We start from the raw sequence: 21,816 nt of genomic DNA, 5'->3' as shown, positions 1-21,816 counted from the left end.
TTTGGCTGTATCAGGTATTTAGAATCCTTTTAACTTTCAGTAGATAAAAAAAAATTAACAAGTAAAATCAATTTGGGTAAATAGCATTTAACTACATCCACCAAGTCAGTTTTTAGAAAAAAAGAAAAAGATGCTCCTAATGTGTTCTACAATCAATGACTGTTATAAATTTGAGATAGTTTTTTCTTTTTTTTTCATGAGCACCAACAATATTATACAAAAATGCACATAATGTTAATAATAGTGAACTTTTTTTACCATAACGAAACCTGTGGTTTGCAGATCCTTGGAAGGACTATTTCATGGACGATCAATATAGAAGAACCAATGTCATATATTTCCCATACCTTTTCTTAGTACAGATCCTCCATCACTAAATGTGTCTTTCATTCAGACGTCTTACCGTAAAGTCTGAAATTAGAAGTAAGACACAGGGGATCTAAGATACCAAAGGGAAAGGTTGAGATTCTGTTACCATATATCAATCAAGTGACCACCTGCCTCGAAACACAACAGGAATGTTCTCAAGATGAAATACTTGAAAAACAAAATGTTCTTTTCATCAAATGTTCTCTAAATAGTAAAATCAAATGTCACATTTATGCTGAACTGTGAAGTGCATTCTAAAGATTGGATAAGCCATTATCTCATACATAGTACTGATTGCTCGTAATTATGGGACAAATTAATATTAAATTGCTTTAATGTCTTCATGTAGATGTTTCCGGTGCTGCTGTTTATATTGTGGCTGTAATTATCACAGGCAAGCCATTGATTAGCATTTTTTTTATTAATAAGTGTATCCATCCAGCATATTCCATCAAAAGAAAAGCCATCTTGAAAACTGTGTGATAAGGTACAGTATTCCAGGCAGCCATATAAGCGTTCAGAGTCATCATACAGCCTTGACATTTTTTTTTCATACTTACCAGTCATCATTCTAGTTCTTATATACAAAACCTTGTATTTTTCTCAAAAAGTTGTAATTCTGAAGTTGGCATTGCATGTTAAATATTAAAGAAAAAAAAAGAATTTCAGAAATGCTTTTTACATATCATACCATTCAACAGAAACTTGAGTAATGTTTATAATACTGTGTACATTTTTATAAGTTGCATTGTGTGTCTCTTTGCTTTTTTTTCCCCATAAACGTGCATAACAAAGGTGTAATTGCAATAATTTAATGGGAGAAATACTTCATTTTATGGAACAATTTCAAGGGTGCCAACATTTTAGTCCATGACTGTATATAGTATGGGACTACAACAGCCTAAAGGTGCCAGTTATTAGATCCATAGAACACAGATCCATAAAATACATGAACACTGAGTGCTGCCTCTTCCATGATGGCATTCATTGATCTTTTTTTATTATCCAGCCTGGCGCTGGATAATTTCAGACTTTACTCATCACACAGCAGCACTGGCAGTGGGAACTAGCTCTCAAGGAACAACCCCACCCAGTGCTGACAGCAGAAAGCAACCCAAAATAAAAGGATTGTCCTCATAGCTCATGGACTGGCAGAGCCACAAGTCCAAGCAATGAAGGATTGATGTGGTCAAACATGACCCCCAGTAAAGGCATGGCCCCCCCATTGCGGCTGAAGCAGAAAAGTTATACATGGGCTCTGGGAGCAGCTGTAAAGGCAGCCTTGGACTGGATATATGTAGGTATTTTTTCTCTACAGGTGATGCTTTAAAGGGAACCTGTCATTAGGATATTATATCCCAAACTAATAGCATGTATGTAAAGGTGCTCATTTAACCATTACCTACTTGTAGAAATCTGTAATTATGTTTTCAAGAAATCCATAATTGAATCTCTATGCCAATGAGTTGCAAGAGCAGCAGGATTGGACATTGCACTTGCAACTCTCCCAATTCCCGGCCTAATGCGGTCTCAGATTGACAGATCTTGGGCAACAAAAGCAGGTAACTGAAACAAGAGTGACCTGTCAGTCAGAGACAGGAGGAAGTTGGTGGGTGGGAAAAGAGGCAGAAGTATAAGTGTAGTGCCCGCCAACTCTTGCTGCAACTCATTAACATACAATTTCAACAATGAATTTTTCTAAAATGTTAAGACGTACTGTATTTCTACAAGCATTAAAGTACCTTTACACATATAAAATTACTTTGGGGAATAAAATCATGATAACATGTTTCCTTTGAGGGAATATCCCTTTTTCACATAGGAAGGGTCACCAAACCTCACTACCTCAACTGTTATGACTAGAGTTGAGCGACTTTTGGTTTTTTAGGGTCGCGTTTCGTTTCGTGAAACCCGACTTTTCCAAAAGTCGGGTCGAGCAAGATTGTCCAATTATAGGGAAAAGTCGGGGTCGTCCCGAAACACGAAACCCAATGTAAGTCAATGGGGAATAAAAGTCGGCAGTGAGAGGAGGACAGGAAACACACCAACAGTGCCCATTTGAATGCCAAAAGCATCAATTCTTCTTACTTAAGCTTGTCAACCTTAATTAACTTCATAATACAAGTTACACACTGAAAAATGGGGGTTATTTGGCTAAAGTTGTGGGGGGGAGGGCTGGCTCCAGGTTTTCATGTGCCCTGGGCGAAAGAGCGCCCCTTTAACACATACCACAACTCATCATGCTCCGATACGGCAGAGAAATAGCGGTATAGTACAATGAAAAATACTTCACTTTTTACATCTCAGGACAAGGCCCGTCTATTTCTCCATACAGAATCATTGGTCCCATATAATGTTTGAAACAGTATATGATGAGCTCCACATAATGCTACAGTATATGTTGGTCCCCATGGATGAAGCTCCACTGTCTTATGGGCCCAAATAATGCTCCAAACATAATGGGCCCCATTTCTAATGCTCTAGTGTATAATGGGCCCTGTAAATGCTGCTCCAGTGTCTGATGTCCACCTTTGGAATGTTCCAGTGCATGGTGGGCCCCATCTATCATTCTCCAGAGTATAGTGCTCCCCAAAAATTGCTGTCCCAACATTGAAAACAATCAAATAAGTCTCCTCGCTAGGGAATCCCTGTACTAGTCTGGACTCCTCGTCGTTCCCATCTTCCATCTCACTGCACAGTATTTCAACCTTGCAAGTGCTGTGATCCTGAGCAAGCAGGGGGGGCCCACTCATTGGCGACGGCACTGGCACAGGGCCCCTGATAGTACGGTGGTGTGTCTGATGGCGGGTGGGCCGAACCTGCACTTTCATCTGCAGCTTCCTCTTTGTCACCGTGTAAGATGGAACTGTATATGGGAAGGGTAACCTGAGTTTCATCAGGGTCAGATTCAGGCCGTGTAGCGTGCGAGGGGAATGTAGTGGTCTGGGTCAATGTACCAGCAGATTCATCGAGCAGTGGCTGGGCATCAGTGCACTTGTGTCGCCCCAGGAGTACGGTCGCCACAGTGGCATTACCTTCCTCCTAGGGAGTTTGATGTCATGCTTGGGAGCAACGAAGGATCTCTCTAGCAGGTTAACTGATTGGGCGGCGTTATTCCCATGAGTCATGACCCTCCAAACAGCGTTCATGAAGGCAAAGTGTTTGTTTTACGTGGGCAGTATGGTTGCAAATCTGAACCTTAAAGGAATGTCCAGAAGGGCACCACCAGGAGTGGAGCCTACGGTTTAATTCGACTCCACCTGGGAAACCTCAACCATGCAAGCTACAGAACAGATACACACATTGCAAGCTTAATTCCGTTAACGAACGAGACTCCGTCATGCCCCGCGGTCCGAGTCTGGCTTACTAGAGGGACACGTGAGGCTCTGGCACATGAGATTGGCCAATAACTGGTGTGTCATGCCCTTACATGTCCATGGCTGCATGTGCGCTACACTGAAAAGGCCAGCGTTTGTCGCTTACAGGTGCAGATAACCCGCTGAACAACGTTAGTGATGGGGATCTGTGATTACAATTATTACCCGCGAACGATGATTTCCCAGTAAGTGCAGGTCAACCGCAGTTCTGGAATTAGGCCTAACCGTCATTCCTGAAAAAATGAAAAACTTACGTGTGCAAACCACAGGTGCTGTAGCTTGCTTAACAGCTCGCCATCTGTTCTCAGGCCCAGTATGGATTACACGTGATTGCACAAAGGTGAGAAAGGGTACCGTATCCCCGGATAACATGCATGGATAGCATAGTGTACACATTCAAAATATATGTCTATACATCAGGAGGCAGGCTCAGACGGTGTCAGGCCCAGTATGGATTGCAGGTGATTGCACAAAGGTGAGAAAGGGTTCCGTATCCCCAGATAACATGTATGGATAGTGTACACATTCAAAATATATGTCTATACATCAGGAGGCAGGCTCAGACGGTGTCAGGCCCAGTATGGATTGCACGTGATTGCATAAAGGTGAGAAAGGGTTCCGTATCCCCAGATAACATGTATGGATAGCGTACACATTCAAAATATATGTCTATACATCAGGAGGCAGGCTCAGACGGTGTCAGGCCCAGTATGGATTGCACGTGATTGCACAAAGGTGAGAAAGGGTTCCGTATCCCCAGATAACATGTATGGATAGCGTACACATTCAAAATATATGTCTATACATCAGGAAGCAGGCTCAGACGGTGTCAGGCCCAGTATGGATTGCACGTGATTGCACAAAGGTGAGAAAGGGTTCCGTATCCCAAGATAACATGTATGGATAGCGTACACATTCAAAATATATGTCTATACATCAGGAGGCAGGCTCAGACGGTGTCAGGCCCAGTATGGATTGCACGTGATTGCACAAAGGTGAGAAAGGGTTCCGTATCCCCAGATAACATGTATTGATAGCGTACACATTCAAAATATATGTCTATACATCAGGAGGCAGGCTCAGATGGTGTCAGGCCCAGTATGGATTGCACGTGATTGCACAAAGGTGAGAAAGGGTTCCGTATCCCCAGATAACATGTATAGATAGCGTACACATTCAAAATATATGTCTATACATCAGGAGGCAGGCTCAGATGGTGTCAGGCCCAGTATGGATTGCACGTGATTGCACAAAGGTGAGAAAGGGTTCCGCATCCCCAGATAACATGTATGGATAGCGTACACATTCAAAATATATGTCTATACATCAGGAGGCAGGCTCAGACGGTGTCAGGCCCAGTATGGATTGCACGTGATTGCACAAAGGTGAGAAAGGGTTCCGTATCCCCAGATAACATGTATGGATAGCGTACACATTCAAAATATATGTCTATATATCAGGAGGCAGGCTCAGATGGTGTTAGGCCCAGTATGGATTGCACGTGATTGCACAAAGGTGAGAACGGGTTCCGTATCCCCAGATAACATGTATGGATAGCGTACACATTCAAAATATATGTCTATACATCAGGAGGCAGGCTCAAACGGTGTCAGGCCCAGTATGGATTTGACGGCCCAGACTACACAGCGGAGGAGCAGGGAGAGGTAAAGATTGCAAATGCTGGGGCCCTGCCCAAGCAAGGGGGGCCCACTCGTGGGCGTCGGTACTGGCACTGGGACCCTCATAGTACGGCGGTGTGTCTGACGGCGGGTGTGTACCACCACCGTCAGAGACACTTGATTGCACTATGAGGGACCCTGTGCCAGTGCCCGCGCCCAAGAGTCGGCCTACCCACCTGTCCAGGGCAACGGCACTCGCACGGTGTCGTGCGCTAGGTGGTGACCCCGGCCATGGGGGGGAGGCAGCACAGTTAGGGCGTTTTAGAAAGTGGCATATGTTGATGTTGGACATTCAGCTGATGCAAAAGGTGAAATAGGTCAAGTCCCAGGAAGAGGTGGACCAAAGCAAGCCATTTTTCTGTCACCCTATGTGTCATCAGGGGAAGGTGGGACAAAATCCTTGGAAACCCATGCGTGGTTCATTTTAATGAAGGTTAGATCATCCACATTTTGGGTTGACAGACGGGTCCTTTTTTCTGTCAGGATTGATCCAGCTGCACTGAAGACTCTTTCCGATAGCACACTTGCAGCTGGGCAAGCGAGCTCCTGTAAGGCATATTGGGCCAATTCAGGCCAGGTGTCCAGTTTAGTGGCCCAATAGTCAAAGGGGAATGACCTGTGTGGGAGAATATCGATATGGGAGGAAAAGTAGTTTGTAACCATAGTTGACAACTGCTGTCTCCTGTCACTTTCCATCGATGCAGTATTACCAGTTGTGTGAGCGGTACTTGAAAAATCAGTCCACAACATTGTCATGAAACCCCTGTCTCCAACGCCACTTCTGCTGTGTGCACCACGAACACCTCTGCCAAGCTGCCCCCGGCCCGTACGCCTCGTGTGAGAACCATCACCTCTGCTGTGTGTTGGGAATGCCTCAAGCAACCGATTTACCAGAGTTGCTTGTTTATTAGCCAATATTAGGTCAAGGTTCTCCTGTGGCATGATGTTTTGTAATTTGCCTTTATAGCGTGGATCCAGGATGCTGGCCAACCAGTAGTCGTCATCGTTCATCATTTTGGCAATGCGGGGGTCCCTTTTTAGGATCTGCAAGGCATAATCTGACATGTGGGCCAATGTTCCCGGTGTCAATGATGCACTGCGAGTGTTGGTTGTAGGAGCACTTTCTGGCAAATCCACATCCCTCCAGTCACGCACAAACCCTGTACCAGACCTTGCCACGCCAACATTTTCACTTGCCCCACGAGATGCATCCTCCTCCCCTAAGTAATCATCCCCATCATCCTCCTCCTCCTCTTCTTTCTCCACCTTGTCCAGGAGAGGTCCGTGAGCAGACAATGGCTGAATGTCATCAAGGATTCCCTCCTCCTCTTCCTCCTCATCAACATTGGCTGCAGAAGCCTGCTCCTTAAGGTGCGTCAAAGTTTGCATGAGCAGACGCATAAGTAGGATGCTCATGCTTAGGATGGTGTCGTCTGCACTTACCAGCCGTGTGCATTCCTCAAAACACTGAAGGACTTTACAGAGGTCTTTCAGCTTCGACCACTGCACACCGGTCAACTCCATGTCTGCTCTCAAAGTGCCTGGCCGTGTATCCTCCCACAAATGCATTATGGCCTGCCTCTGCTCGCACAGCCGCTCCACCATGTGCAGGGTGGAGTTCCACCTTGTTGCAATGTCGATAATGAGGCGGTGGTTGAGAAGGTGGAGCAATCGCTGCAGCCTCTGCATACGAACGGAGTGTACAGGCGACCGGCGGATGTGCGCGCACAGTCTTCGCACCTTCTGGAGCAGGGCTGTTAACGCTGGATAATTTTTGAGCAAGCACTGCACCACCAGGTTCAAGGTGTGAGCCAAGCAAGGTATGTGTCTGAGTTTTGAAAGGGCTATGGCTGCCACAAAATTACGGCCGTTATCACTAACTACCTTGCCTGCCTCAAGATGTACACTGCCCAGCCATGACTCAGTTTGTCGCTGAAAGTACTCGGCCAGCACCTCGGCGGTGTGTCTGTCGCCCAAACACATCATCTGCAACACAGCCTGCTGACGCTTTCCACTTGCTGCTCGATAGGGGGACACCTCGTGTGCAACAGTGGCAGCTGCAGATGGAGTGCTCGTACGACTGCGCTCTGTGGACGAGCTTTCGCTTCTGGAGGAGGAGGAGGGTCGAACGCCTACAGCCAACTGTTTACTATACCGTGGGCTAGGCAGCACTGTCCCACCACTGCTGTCCCCTGTGGACCCTGCATCCACCACATTAACCCAGTGCGCAGTGATGGACACGTAACGGCCCTGGCCATGGCGACTGGACCATGCATCAGTTGTGAGGTGCACCTTTCCGCTCACTGACTGCTTGAGTGCATGGACAATGCGGTCTTTCACATGATGGTGGAGGGCTGGGATGGCTTTGCGAGAGAAGAAGTGGCGACTGGGTAGGTCATAGCGTGGTACTGCATAGGCCATAAGTTCACGGAAAGCTGCGCTTTCCACCAACCGAAAGGGCATCATCTCAAACGAGATTAGTTTGGCAATGTGGGCGTTCAAACCCAGTGTACGCGGATGAGAGACTGAGTACTTTCTTGACCTACTCATAGTGTCTGGGAGGGTGAGCTGGACTTGAGAGCTGCATATGGTGGAAGTAGCGGTGGACAGGGCGGACTGAGAGAGGGTTGATGATGGTGATGGAGTTGGTGTTCTTTCTGATGGCCTAGAATCAGTCTTTCATTGATATAACAGTGGGATTCCCTGACTGCTGTGGCCTTGCAACGACACCTCAACATTTGCTGCTGTGCTAACCGGTGGGCTTACAGTGGGGGAAACAAGGTAGCATTGCTGACCACCTTCGTTGTGATCAGTTGCACATGTGGCACTTGAGGTTTGGTGTTGTGTCCACGCTTGCAAGTGCATGCTGGTTAAATGTCTAAGCATGCAACTGGTATTCAAATTTTTCAGATTTTTCTCTCGGCTAAAGGTCTTTGCGCACTTCTTACAGATAACCTTGGCCTGATCATGAGGATTTTGTTCAAAAAAGTGCCACACTGCACTCTTCCTACTTTGGCAGACATTTTGCGGCCTAGCACGCTGTGATCTTTTGACCCTCTGGACAAGCTGTCCAGCAACTCTTTTGATGTTTGGAACCTGTCTTTGGAGTGCTCCGGGCCTGCCGGATAACAGCTGTTGCGATGTCGATGTCTGCTGTGGATGCTCCTCATCTGAGCTATTGGAAGCAGCACCCTCTTCCCCCAATGGATGCCAATCTGGGTCAACAACTGGGTCATCCATCACCTCCTCTTCAATGTCATGTGCACCTTCCTCTGTGTCACCGTGTATGGTGGTATAGTGTGCGGGAAGGGGCACCTGAGTCTCATCAGGGTCAGAATCTGGCTCTGTACACTGCGAGGTCAATGTAGTGCTCTGAGTGAATGTATCAGCAGAATCATCCATCAGCGGCTGTGCATCAGTGCACTCCATGTCAGATTCATCTTGGCCTGGGTAATTCACCATTTCACTTGATAATCCAGGCATGGTATGAGAAAACAGCTCCATGGAGTAATCAGTAGTATGGCCTGCGTCATCCTTCAATCTTGGTTGGGGTGAAGGACACAAGGAAAGGTGTGGTTCATGAACATGAGCCTCCAATGACGACTCAGTGCTTTTACTTTTTACAACTGAAGAAGAGGAGGCGATAGAGCTGGAGGCTGAGTCAGCAATGTAAGACAAAACTTTTTCCTGATGCTCTGGCTTTAAAAGCGGTTTGCCAACTCCTAGAAAACTAAGCCTTTGAAGCCTTATGGAGCCAGACGATGACGCAGGCTCAACACCTCCTGCATTCGGTCCTATTTTGCTCTTGTCACTACCATCAGATCCACCACCAACACCATCATTACCAGCTGGCAATCCCCGCCCAATTCCACGGCCTCTTCCACCAGCCTTCCTCATTTTTGGTAAAAATGTAGACAAAATCCAACAAACTATATAGTAATGTAAAACAAGGTACAAGCTGTCTATAGGACAGGGGAGATTTTGAATTTCTTCTCACACTAGTGGACACTGGACACTTTTGGATTGTGTGAGGCCCAATGAATATCTGAGCGCTATGTGACAGGCTCGATGGCACTGCTGTGACCAAAGTGACTAGAGGATAAGTGAGATTTTGAATTTCTTCTCACACTAGTGGACACTGGACACTTTTGGATTGTGTGAGGCCCAATGAATATCTGAGCGCTATGTGACAGGCTCGATGGCACTGCTGTGACCAAATTGACTAGAGGATAAGTGAGATTTTGAATTTCTTCTCACACTTGTGGACACTGGACACTTTTGGATTGTGTGAGGCCCAATGAATATCTGAGTGCTATGTGACAGGCTCAATGGCACTGCTGTGACCAAAGTGACTAGAGGATAAGTGAGATTTTGAATTTCTTCTCACACTAGTGGACACTGGACACTTTTGGATTGTGTGAGGCCCAATGAATATCTGAGCGCTATGTGACAGGCTCGATGGCACTGGTGTGACCAAAGTGACTAGAGGATAAGTGAGATTTTGAATTTCTTCTCACACTAGTGGACACTGGACACTTTTGGATTGTGTGAGGCCCAATGAATATCTGAGCGCTATGTGACAGGCTCGATGGCACTGCTGTGACCAAAGTGACTAGAGGATAAGTGAGATTTTGAATTTCTTCTCACACTAGTGGACACTGGACACTTTTGGATTGTGTGAGGCCCAATGAATATCTGAGCGCTATGTGACAGGCTCGATGGCACAGCTGTGACCAAAGTGACTAGAGGATAAGTGAGATTTTGAATTTCAGCAGACACTTGTGGACACTGGACACTTTTGGATTGTGTGAGGCCCAATGAATATCTGAGAGCTATGTGACAGGCTCGATGGCACTGCTGTGACCAAAGTGACTAGAGGATAAGTGAGATTTTGAATTTCTTCTCACACTTGTGGACACTGGACACTTTTGGATTGTGTGAGGCCCAATGAATATCTGAGCGCTATGTGACAGGCTCGATGGCACTGCTGTGACCAAAGTGACTAGAGGATAAGTGAGATTTTGAATTTCTTCTCACACTAGTGGACACTGGACACTTTTGGATTGTGTGAGGCCCAATGAATATCTGAGCGCTATGTGACAGGCTCGATGGCACTGCTGTGAGCAAAGTGACTAGAGGATAAGTGAGATTTTGAATTTCTTCTCACACTAGTGGACACTGGACACTTTTGGATTGTGTGAGGCCCACTGATATCTGAGCGCTATGTCACAGGCTCGATGGCACAGCTGTGACAAAAGTGACTAGAGGATAAGGGAGATTGGATTGCTTTTAAAAAAGCAGTTTGCAGAGCAGTGGGTAAACAGCAATGCCAGCCTGTCAGGAAGCCTTAAAAGGCAGCCCAACAACCAACACCACTGATACACCACAATATAGCCTCCCCTTGCACTGCACACACAGTGACTGGTGTGTTGTGCAGGCCAAATCGCTAGCAGCAGAAGCAGTTTTTTTGTCTTCTTCCCTGCCTAATGCTCTCCCTACAGAATCAGCAGCAACCTCTCCCTATACTGAGATCGGCAGAAGTAAGATGGCGGTCGGCGTGCACGCCCTTTTATACCCCCTGTGACGCCCACCAAAGCAAGCCAATCACTTGCATGCCCTTCTGAAAGATGGTGGTGACCTGTGCCTATGTCATCATGTTGCCCACAGTGTCCGTGGATCCTGATTGGCTGAAAAAGAGCGCAAAACAAACTTTTGAAACGCGACTTTGGCGCGTAAGTCGCCGACCTCGTGGCTGACCTCATCCTAGGGTCGGGTTTCGTTTCATGAAACCCGACTTTGCCAATAGTCGGCGACTTTGGAAATTTTTCGACCCGTTTCGCTCAACTCTAGTTATGACACTACATCTCCGAGCAATCCACTGATGGGATGTATTAAAAAAATTCCGTTTCACAACAGCTGGAGAGACTTAGGTTCCTGACCCCGGACTTACAATATATCATACAATGAAACATATCACATTTATGTGCTATCATATTTGAATACAATTTATAAATTCTAATAGAAGACATATTATTATGCCTTTGTATGAAATCAAAGACATGCAGAGGTAATGAAGAGGACCCAGGCACCGAGATGACCATGTGCATAAGGCCAAACAGTGGTAGGTTCCATGTCGGTAATAATCAGCATGCCTTGTCAGGGTCATGTGCTCCACTACGACTCATTTCAGAATGAAGATAAGAATACTAGATCTAGTAATCCTCACAGAAGGATTTCTTGTTCTGCAACATTTTTTTTAAATCTTGCTGTTAAATTGTAGCTAAGTCAGCGAACTTCTCCATCTATATACTTTAATCTATGCATGTCTAAGCAGCAAATAAATAGTACACTGCATCCTCTAGTCTAAAGCCATGACTTATCCTGGAAGCAGCTGCTTAATTAACAGCAAGTGGGGAGGTTGTACGTGGCATTTTCCTCTAAATAGGTCACATAGGTGCTTAAGCATCAAGCGTTGCAAAAGGGATTTTTATTCCTAAATTGGCACAAGGAAACTGGCCTGCACACATGCATTAACCTTCATATTCTTCGTAATATCCTATTATCTGAGAAAAATCATTTTTGACAGATGATAGAGGCACACAATATTGGTCCATTTAAGGCACAGATGTTCTAGCATGTAACTGTTTAATTGGAAGGCGGGTGGCAGAAATGATCCAGCTTTGCTTTTCGCAAGAATATTCATTCTGAACATGTTTTATAATGATGCAAGTTTTGTCACATTTATAACATTACTGGATGCTTTAAAATGTTCCAAAACATTTTGGCTCTTTATCTCATATCATTAGCAGTACATTTTATTCAGTATATTCAGTAATTATTGGAGATTAGCAAATCGGTTGGAGGAAAATCAAATGTGTCGAAGATTTCGCAAAAATCCAGATTTCCCAAATCCGACTTTTGCTTTTGATTTGCTTCGGCTACCTGACTTGCCATTTTTCTCTATTGCAGAGGGCTGAGAAAGGGTTTAACTTTTTTTTTAAAATTAAAAGACCCCCAAGCATAATAAAGCAGATTCGATTCAAGTCAAGTAAATTTGATATGAGCCTAATTTCTTGGTCAAATTTGAGGAAACTACCAATTTTATTTTTTGACACATTTCTCATTACTAATAAAGCTCATGCACATGACAGTAAAATGGTTGGACGAGTGCTATCTATTATTTTGACGGATCGCTCTTGTCCCAATATTATTCTATGGGGCCGTGCACGGGTCTGATTTTTTTCCTTGGATGGGGAAAAATATCATTGCATGAATAAGTTTGATGGAATATTTGGATTGCACTCAGCCATGCAAATCAATGAGTATCTGGAAAACATCGGACCGCACTCGGATGACATCTGAGTACAGTCAGATTTCTATTGAGTGACAGAATGGAGAAGATTGAGAATTTAGAGTATACCAATGTAAGTTGTGTAGCGCGGTGGGTTCTTCAGGATACAGCGAAGTCACAGTAGAGAAAACCGACTCCTACACAATTCCCTCACCTTAATTATTTTACTTAGTTACAGTATGTGGATGACTCAACCAGAAAATAGAAAACATTCAAAACGTTATACAGCCATTCATCCGGAGGCTGTATAGTGTGGAACCAAAACTATCTGTACATACTATACTTTCTATAAATCTACCTACCAGCGAGCCTGTCTAAACTGGCCACCTGTTAACACCCTAAGAACTGGAACAATTATATAAGTCTAACGAATGGGTTTGGGCGGCACGGTGACTCAGTGGTTAGCCACCAAGGACAACATCTGCAAGGAGTTTGTATGTTCTCCCCTTGTTTGCGTGGGTTTCCTCCCACATTCTAAAGCCATACTAATATAGTGAATTTAGATTGTGAGCCCCATCGGGGACAGTAATGATAATGTGTGCAAACTGTAAAGCGCTTCGGAATATGTTAGCGCTATATAAAAATAAAGATTATTATTATTATTATGGGTTTGCCTGCAATACAGCACAACAGTTTACAATCATATAATCAATTACCTCTGTCCCCAACCAAATATTGCTCTCCCACCTTGATGTGACCTCAATGAACTCAGAAGAGTCGTCCATCTCCAACTATATAGAAAATGCCCAAATAGTTAGTCAACTGGGATGTCTATTTAGCAGTAACGTGTCAACACCTAGACGTAGATTAGGATTTTTTATGCCCTTACCCCCAAGGGTAGTTTTCATGTTAATGACCAGGCCAATTTTTACAATTCTGACCATGGTCCCTTTATGAGGTAATAGCTCTGGAACGCTTGATTCTGACACTGTATTCTCGTGACATATTGTACTTCATGATTGTGGTAAAATTTCTTTGATATGATTTGTGTTTATTTGTGAAAAAACAGAAGTTTGGTGAAAATTTTTAAAATTTTGCCATTTTCCAACTTTTAATTTTCATGCCCTTAATTCACAGAGATATGTCACACAAAATACTTAATAAGTAACATTTCCCACATGTCTACTTTACATCAGCACAATTTTGGAACCAAAATTTTTTTTGATAGGAAGTTATAAGGGTTAAAAGTTGATCAGCGATTTCTCATTTTTACAACAAAATTTGCCAAACCATTTTTTTAGGGACCACATCACATTTGAAGTCACTTTGAGGGGTCTATATGATAGAAAATACCCAAAAAGTGACACCTTTCTAAAAACTGCACTCTTCAAGGTGCTCAAAACCACATTCTAGAAGTTTATTAACCCTTCAGGTGCTTCACAAGAATTTCTGGAATGTTTAAAAAAATGAACATTTAACTTTTTTCCACAAAAAATTTAGTTCAGATTCAATTTGTTTTATTTTACCTAGGGTAACAGGAGAAATTGAACCCCAAAAATTGTACAATTTGTCCTGAGTACGCTGTTACCCCCTATATGCAGGTAAACCACTGTTTGGGCACATGACAGAGCTCGGAAGGGAAGGAGCGCCGTTTGACTTTTCAATGCAACATTGGCCGGAATTGAGATCGGATGCCATGTCGCGTTTGGAGAGCCCCTGATGTGCCTAAACAGTGGAAACCCCCCACAAATGACACCATTTTGGAAAGTAGAGCCCCTAAGCAACTTATCTAGATGTGTTGTGAGCACTTTGAACCCCCAAGTGCTTCACAGAAGTTAATAATGTAGAGCCATAAAAATAAAAGAATCATATCTTTTTCACAAAAATGATCTTTTTGCCCCCAATTTTTTAATTTCCCAAGGGTAACAGGAGAAATTGGACCCCAAAAGTTGCTGTGCAATTTGTCCTGAGTATGCTGATAGCCTATATGTGGGAGTAAACCACTGTTTGGGCGCATGGCAGAGCTCGTAAGGGAAGGAGCGCTGTTTCTTTTCAATGCAAAATTGGCTTAAATTGAGATCAGACTCCATGTCACGTTTGGAGAGCCCGTGATGCGCCTAAACAGTGGAAACCCCCCCAATTCTAAATCCAACCCTAACCCCAACACACCCTTAACCCTAATCCCAACCCTAACCATAACCCTAACCACAAACCTAACCCTAACACATCCCTAACATAATCCCAACCCTAATCCCAACTGTAACCGTAATCCTAACTTTAGCCCCAACCCTAACCCTAACTTTAGCCCCAGCCCTAATCCTAACTTTAGCCTCGACCATAACCCTAACTTTAGCCCCAACCCTAACCCTATGTATAGAACCAATGCTAACCCTAGCAATGACCCTAACCCTAGACCTAACCCTAACCCTAACTCTGATGGGAAAATAGAAATAAATAGATTTTTTTATTTTATTATTTTTCCCTAACTAAGCGGGTGATAAAAGGGGTTTGATGCACTATTTATAGCCAGTTTTTATAGTGGGTTTTTATGTTTGGCAGCTGTCACACACTAAAAGACGCTTTTTATTGCAAAAAAAATAGTTTTTGCATTACCACATTTTGAGAGCTAAAATTTTTCCAGATTTTGGCCCACAGAGTAATGTGAGGGTTTATTTTTTGAGGTACAAGTTCAAGTTTTTATTGGTACCATTTTCGGGCACATGACATCTTTTGATCACTTTTTATTCTGATTTTTGGGAGGCAGAATGAACAAAAACCAGCAATTCATGAATTTTTTTGGGGGGGACGTATATACTATTCCGCTTGTGGTAAAAATTACGCTGATTTATTCTTCAGGTCAGTATGTTTTGGCGCTTTTAAACAATAAAAACTTATATAAAAAGTAATTATTTTTGCATCCCTTTATTCTAAGAGCTATAACTTTTTCATTTTTCTGGTAATGGAGCTATATGGAAGCTTGTTTTTTGCGGGACAAGATGACGTTTTCAGCGGTGCCATCTTTATTTATATCCGTCTTTTTGATCACTTTATTCCACTTTTCTTCATCGGTTTGATGATAAAGCGTTGTTTTTTGCATTGCTTTATTTTTAATGGTGTTCACTAAAGGGGTTTAGTAGTGGGACAGTTTTATAGGTTGGGTCATTACGGACACGGCGATACTTAATATATACTTTTATTGTTTACATTTTTTAACATTTATTTAATGATGGAATAAATATTGATTTTTTTATTATTATTTTTTATTATTTTTTTACAATTATTTAATTCTTACTTTTACACTGTGTCCCACTATAGGACACTCAATTTGTGCAGGCTGATTGCTCCTATAGCATGCAGATCTGCATGCTATAGAAGCTGTCAGCGCTGCAGCTTCTATAATACTAACCTGAGAGACTTCTTGACATGACAGGAAGTCTCTCAGCTCTGGAGACCCGGATGTCATCATGACAACATCGGGTCTCCATGGAAGCTGACACCCGGCCGTGATCAGATGATTGCACATGACGTACTATACCGTTCCATTAAGATCCAGGACACATGGATGGTATAGTACATCAAATGTTGTGAAGGGGTTAATTATGGAACAAACAGGTAACGTAGCAGCAAATCAGGAAGTTCCAGTTGCTGATTTTGGTAATAAATGTGGCCTGAAACACTCAATATGACTATTTTCTAACTACAGGCCCTATCTCAGTCATGAGTATTTTGGTGCCAAAATGTAGTGAGGTGCCTGCATGGTTACCCACTGTGGCACAACAGTGGGCCTTCTTTTCCTTATCGCCCCGGGTCTGCTCTGGGCAAACAATTGGTGTATATGGACAGATGAGGGGTCCTTCCAACAGGTGAACGGTATAATTGATGACTGTAACTTAACTCCTCGGTGGCATCCAACACCTCTCACACTAGGTCCCGTCCTTTTCCATCTCTCAGCAGCATTCCTGGCAGAAATCTCCTCACATCTGTACAGGTTCTGATCACAGAGATGATCAGCTCCACTCTGGCTCTGCTCTGGTCTGGGTGGGATGCTTCCTTGAAAGGTTGTCATTGGATTGCCCTCAGGCACGTCCTCTTCCTGTTCTCAATAACTGCAGACTGTCTGTAAGATGGTCGCACTTCCTCTTCCTGTGTTTCACATTACCTCAGATTGTAGCTCCACCTCTGACATTATATATGTATCTTACAGTTTTTCAGTAATGCTTAGGCAAAATAGACATCTTGTGATTGAATAACAACATTACTGCAGATAATCAAACCTATTTACAAAAACTACAGGATTATGCTCATGCAGACACTGGTATGCATGTTTACACCACCCTGGTGAGCCCAAAAACATCTAGAGTCTAGAGTCTCATTCCTAAGAAAAAGGTTTGTGTCCTAATGGACCTGAGGAAGATGACAGCACTGAGCCTCACCAGGCAACCTGTAAGACCCAACGTGTAGCAGAGTTGAGAGGCACCAAAATGAGGTGTTGGAATAGGAGCCTAGAATCCCTGGACAGGTATGTAACCAATTAGAAGTTCCCAGTGCTGCTGGAAGCTAGATATGAACAATTGTGGAGCTGCATAGTACAGCTCTATCAAGTGCAGAGTGTTCATTAGATATGCAGTATCTCACTTCAGCCACTAGGCAGTTGATGGTTTTATGCTGTTCCACTCCACAGCTGAGTATATCTGGCTATTTCTGGCACTTTGAACAGCTGATCTGCTGGGGTGACAGGTTTTGCAAACTACACTGATCTGGTATTGATGACATATCCTAATGATAGGCCATCAGTATTAAAGTAAAAGACAACCTCTTTAATTTAAACATTCATTTCTATTTTTTGTTTTTTAAAATCTATTCTGTGAACAAGTAAGGTAGATGCCAACCAATATGAATTCACGCCAAAAAAATCGATTGGTAAAACGCAAAATAGGACGTACATAATGCAGCAATGTTTCCCCAAAACATTTCTTTCCATTACATAAATGACAAACAGACACAAAAAATATTAGAAACATTTAACAGTACTGTATAGATTTGTCCACAATAGTCCAAAACTTCACCCCCAATAAGATAAATCGTCACAATACTAGAATTTAAAGGGCTTAAATATGACAGTAGTACCCCTCCTTGTATGAGTGCAAGAAGAGCGCAACAAATATACAGTATCACAATTTATCATTTGTCATTAGAAAACAACATGCAAAAATTAAGAAACTGTTGTACAATCAGGGCAATTGTTACCACCCACCTTTCGTGTCTACCTCTTTCCTCATAGACTGTAAGCTTGCGAGCAGGGCCCTCATTCCTCTTGGTGTCTGTTATGATCTATGTGATTATTGTTATGCTGTAATGTCTATCGTCTATACAAATCCCCTCTGAAATGTAAAGTGCTGCGGAATATGTCAGCGTTATAGAAATAAAATTTATTATTATTGTTATTATATTAATCCCATCTTATATTAACAGGCCATCTATAAAAACAAAGCACTTCTTACTTACCGTAGTCTCCTAATGGCCATTCAATTAGATACTGTATATCAATATAAAAAGCTAAATTATTTTCCATTATCAATGAAGAAATGTATTTATCATTAAATTTATATAGACACTAGTTTCTAATACATGTGTAATCCATTAGGAATATAAAATGAAGAATGAAAAATAAAACATTGATCGGACCCTAGACTTTATCATTCACTCATTACTACAAATAGTTATGTCCTCTTTAACAATTCTAAATGCTGGGTTACACCAAGAGCAGAAAACCAATTTAAAAAATGTGTTAACTCTTATGTACATTGCTCCACTGTTATCTTGCCGAGGGCTGTTTGCGGATTCCCTTTTTTAACAAGAGCCCTGCAGTGCTGCCTCTGCTCTCAATTATATGCTATCTCATGAGTTATACTGCCTTAAATTACTAGAGCCTCCAGATATCATTCAAGGACTCACTTCATCAAGGCGAAAAATACTTTTGAAGTATGTGTAGAGGATCTTGAAGAAGTGATAAAACGAATTAACCGCTTGATGTGAACTCTTTTCCCTTCACACAGTCTTTCCTCCTGTTTCGATGAAACAGTGAAACTTGCCTTCACAGCGGCCCACCATGTGCACCATACAGTGTGATGTCTAAGATGGGCACACTATTTGTTCTCTTCCATAAAAATACCCCAGGACATTATTACCAGTAGCATTTATTTACAGACGGCCGCATTGTACATATGGTAGGATTACAGACCATAACACACATGCAAATCCGTTTATGATCTAGCAAAAATAATAAACAACCTACAATTAAAAATGGCTTCAATGCTGGCCTGCTTACAGCAGCAAAGAGTTTGGCAGAGCGAAATCCCACAACCCTTTGTAGCCCCCTTTGCTGTAAAAGCGCAAAATACTACGTTTTATAATGACATCTCAGTGCTTGCGCTAATCCAGCACTGCCAAAATCTTTACTAAGCAGCTATAGACCGGCAATGCTGGTTTAGTTTAAAGGGAATTTGTCAGCAGGACTTTAAACTCCAAACTATTTATGTGTGCATGTGTTTGAAATGATATGCAAATGGGGCTGTAGACCTGAAACCTCTGTCACTCCAGCTCTATTCCCCACCCAGTGCCGTCTTCTCATGTTTAAATGAGGACTATTTTGCCCGAAGTAACACATACACATACTGTCAGATAAGCAGGGGGAGGGAATGCTGGGCAGGAAATAGAGCTGGAGTGACAGAGGCTTCATGTAAAGGACTTGTCTTTGAAAGAGCTACATGCCCATATGAAAAGTTTGCAGTCTTAAATCATGCAGACAGATTTACCTCATTGCACAAAATCTTGTAATGACATTCTCTCTCTTTCACAGTGAAGTGGGCTGGGGACGTTTGAAAATTCTGCTCTGCATGCCAAGAGCCTGCAACCCAGAATTTCACTTTTGCTAGATAGTTGGGTTCTTTAGGTTCACTTATCAATACTCCAAGAGCTGTGTCTCAACTAAGAAGAGCTTTATCACACATTCCTGAGTCAGCGGCCAGGAGCATGGCTGTGATATGTGAAGGTACAGTGGGGCAAAAAAGTATTTAGTCAGTCAGCAATAGTGCAAGTTCCACCACTTAAAAAGATGAGAGGCGTCTGTAATTTACATCATAGGTAGACCTCAACTATGGGAGACAAACTGAGAAAAAAAATCCAGAAAATCACATTGTCTGTTTTTTTTTCATTTTATTTGCATATTATGGTGGAAAATAAGTATTTGGTCAGAAACAAAATTTCATCTCAATACTTTGTGATATATCCTTTGTTGGCAATGACAGAGGTCAAACGTTTTCTGTAAGTCTTCACAAGGTTGCCACACATTGTTGTTGGTATGTTGGCCCATTCCTCCATGCAGATCTCCTCTAGAGCAGTGATGTTTTTGGCTTTTCGCTTGGCAACATGGACTTTCAACTCCCTCCAAAGGTTTTCTATAGGGTTGAGATCTGGAGACTGGCTAGGCCACTCCAGGACCTTGAAATGCTTCTTACGAAGCCACTCCTTCGTTGCCCTGGCGGTGTGCTTTGGATCAATGTCATGTTGAAAGACCCAGCCACGTTTCATCATCAATGCCCTTGCTGATGCAAGGAGGTTTGCACTCAAAATCTCACGATACATGGCCCCATTCATTCTTTCATGTACCCGGATCAGTCGTCCTGGCCCCTTTGCAGAGAAACAGCCCCAAAGCATGATGTTTCCACCACCATGCTTTACAGTAGGTATGGTGTTTGATGGATGCAACTCAGTATTCTTTTTCCTCCAAACACGACAAGTTGTGTTTCTACCAAACAGTTCCAGTTTGGTTTCATCAGACCATAGGACATTCTCCCAAAACTCCTCTGGATCATCCAAATGCTCTCTAGCAAACTTCAGACGGGCCCGGACATGTACAGGCTTAAGCAGTGGGACACGTCTGGCACTGCAGGATCTGAGTCCATGGTGGCGTAGTGTGTTACTTATGGTAGGCCTTGTTACATTGGTCCCAGCTCTCTGCAGTTCATTCACTAGGTCCCCCCGCGTGGTTCTGGGATTTTTGCTCACCGTTCTTGTGATCATTCTGACCCCACGGGGTGGGATTTTGCGTGGAGCACCAGATCGAGGGAGATTATCAGTGGTCTTGTATGTCTTCCATTTTCTAATTATTGCTCCCACAGTTGATTTCTTCACTCCAAGCTGGTTGGCTATTGCAGATTCAGTCTTCCCAGCCTGGTGCAGGGCTACAATTTTGTTTCTGGTGTCCTTTGACAGCTCTTTGGTCTTCACCATAGTGGAGTTTGGAGTCAGACTGTTTGAGGGTGTGCACAGGTGTCTTTTTATACTGATAACAAGTTTAAACAGGTGCCATTACTACAGGTAATGAGTGGAGGAAAGAGGAGACTCTTAAAGAAGAAGTTACAGGTCTGTGAGAGCCAGAAATCTTCATTGCTTGTTTCTGACCAAATACTTATTTTCCACCATAATATGCAAATAAAATGAAAAAAAACAGACAATGTGATTTTCTGGATTTTTTTTTCTCAGTTTGTCTCCCATAATTGAGGTCTACCTATGATGTAAATTACAGACGCCTCTCATCTTTTTAAGTGGTGGAACTTGCACTATTGCTGACTGACTAAATACTTTTTTACCCCACTGTATATATCTATTCCTAACTGAGCACAACTGAGGTTATCGCTAGTTTCATCTTCCTTAAAGCTACAGAACAACAGAAGAGTAAGAGTCTCTCATGTCACTTTGTTGTGCATAGGAGACATAATATGAGTTGCTCCCCTCCCACTAGCACAGAGCCAACTGGAAATTTGAGCAAATGTTTGCCGAGTGGAAAAGTGAAAAATGCAAATAATAAAACAACCTTTAAAGTGGCATGAAATAACAGGTAACAGGTTAATTAAAAAAAGAGATGGATAGATACAGTAGATAGATAGATAGATAGATAGATAGATAGATAGATAGATAGATAGATGCAGTTATGTGAAAAAGTGTTTGCCCCCTTACCGATTTCCTATTCTTTTGCATGTTTGTCGCACTTAAATATTTCTGATTACCAAACAAACTTAAATATTAAACAAAGATAACA

Source organism: Dendrobates tinctorius, unplaced genomic scaffold (genome assembly GCF_039654945.1).
Source record: "Dendrobates tinctorius isolate UK_male_01 unplaced genomic scaffold, ASM3965494v1 ptg000133l, whole genome shotgun sequence".
Lineage (NCBI taxonomy): Eukaryota > Metazoa > Chordata > Amphibia > Anura > Dendrobatidae > Dendrobates > Dendrobates tinctorius.
Note: the sequence above shows the minus strand (reverse complement) of the source record.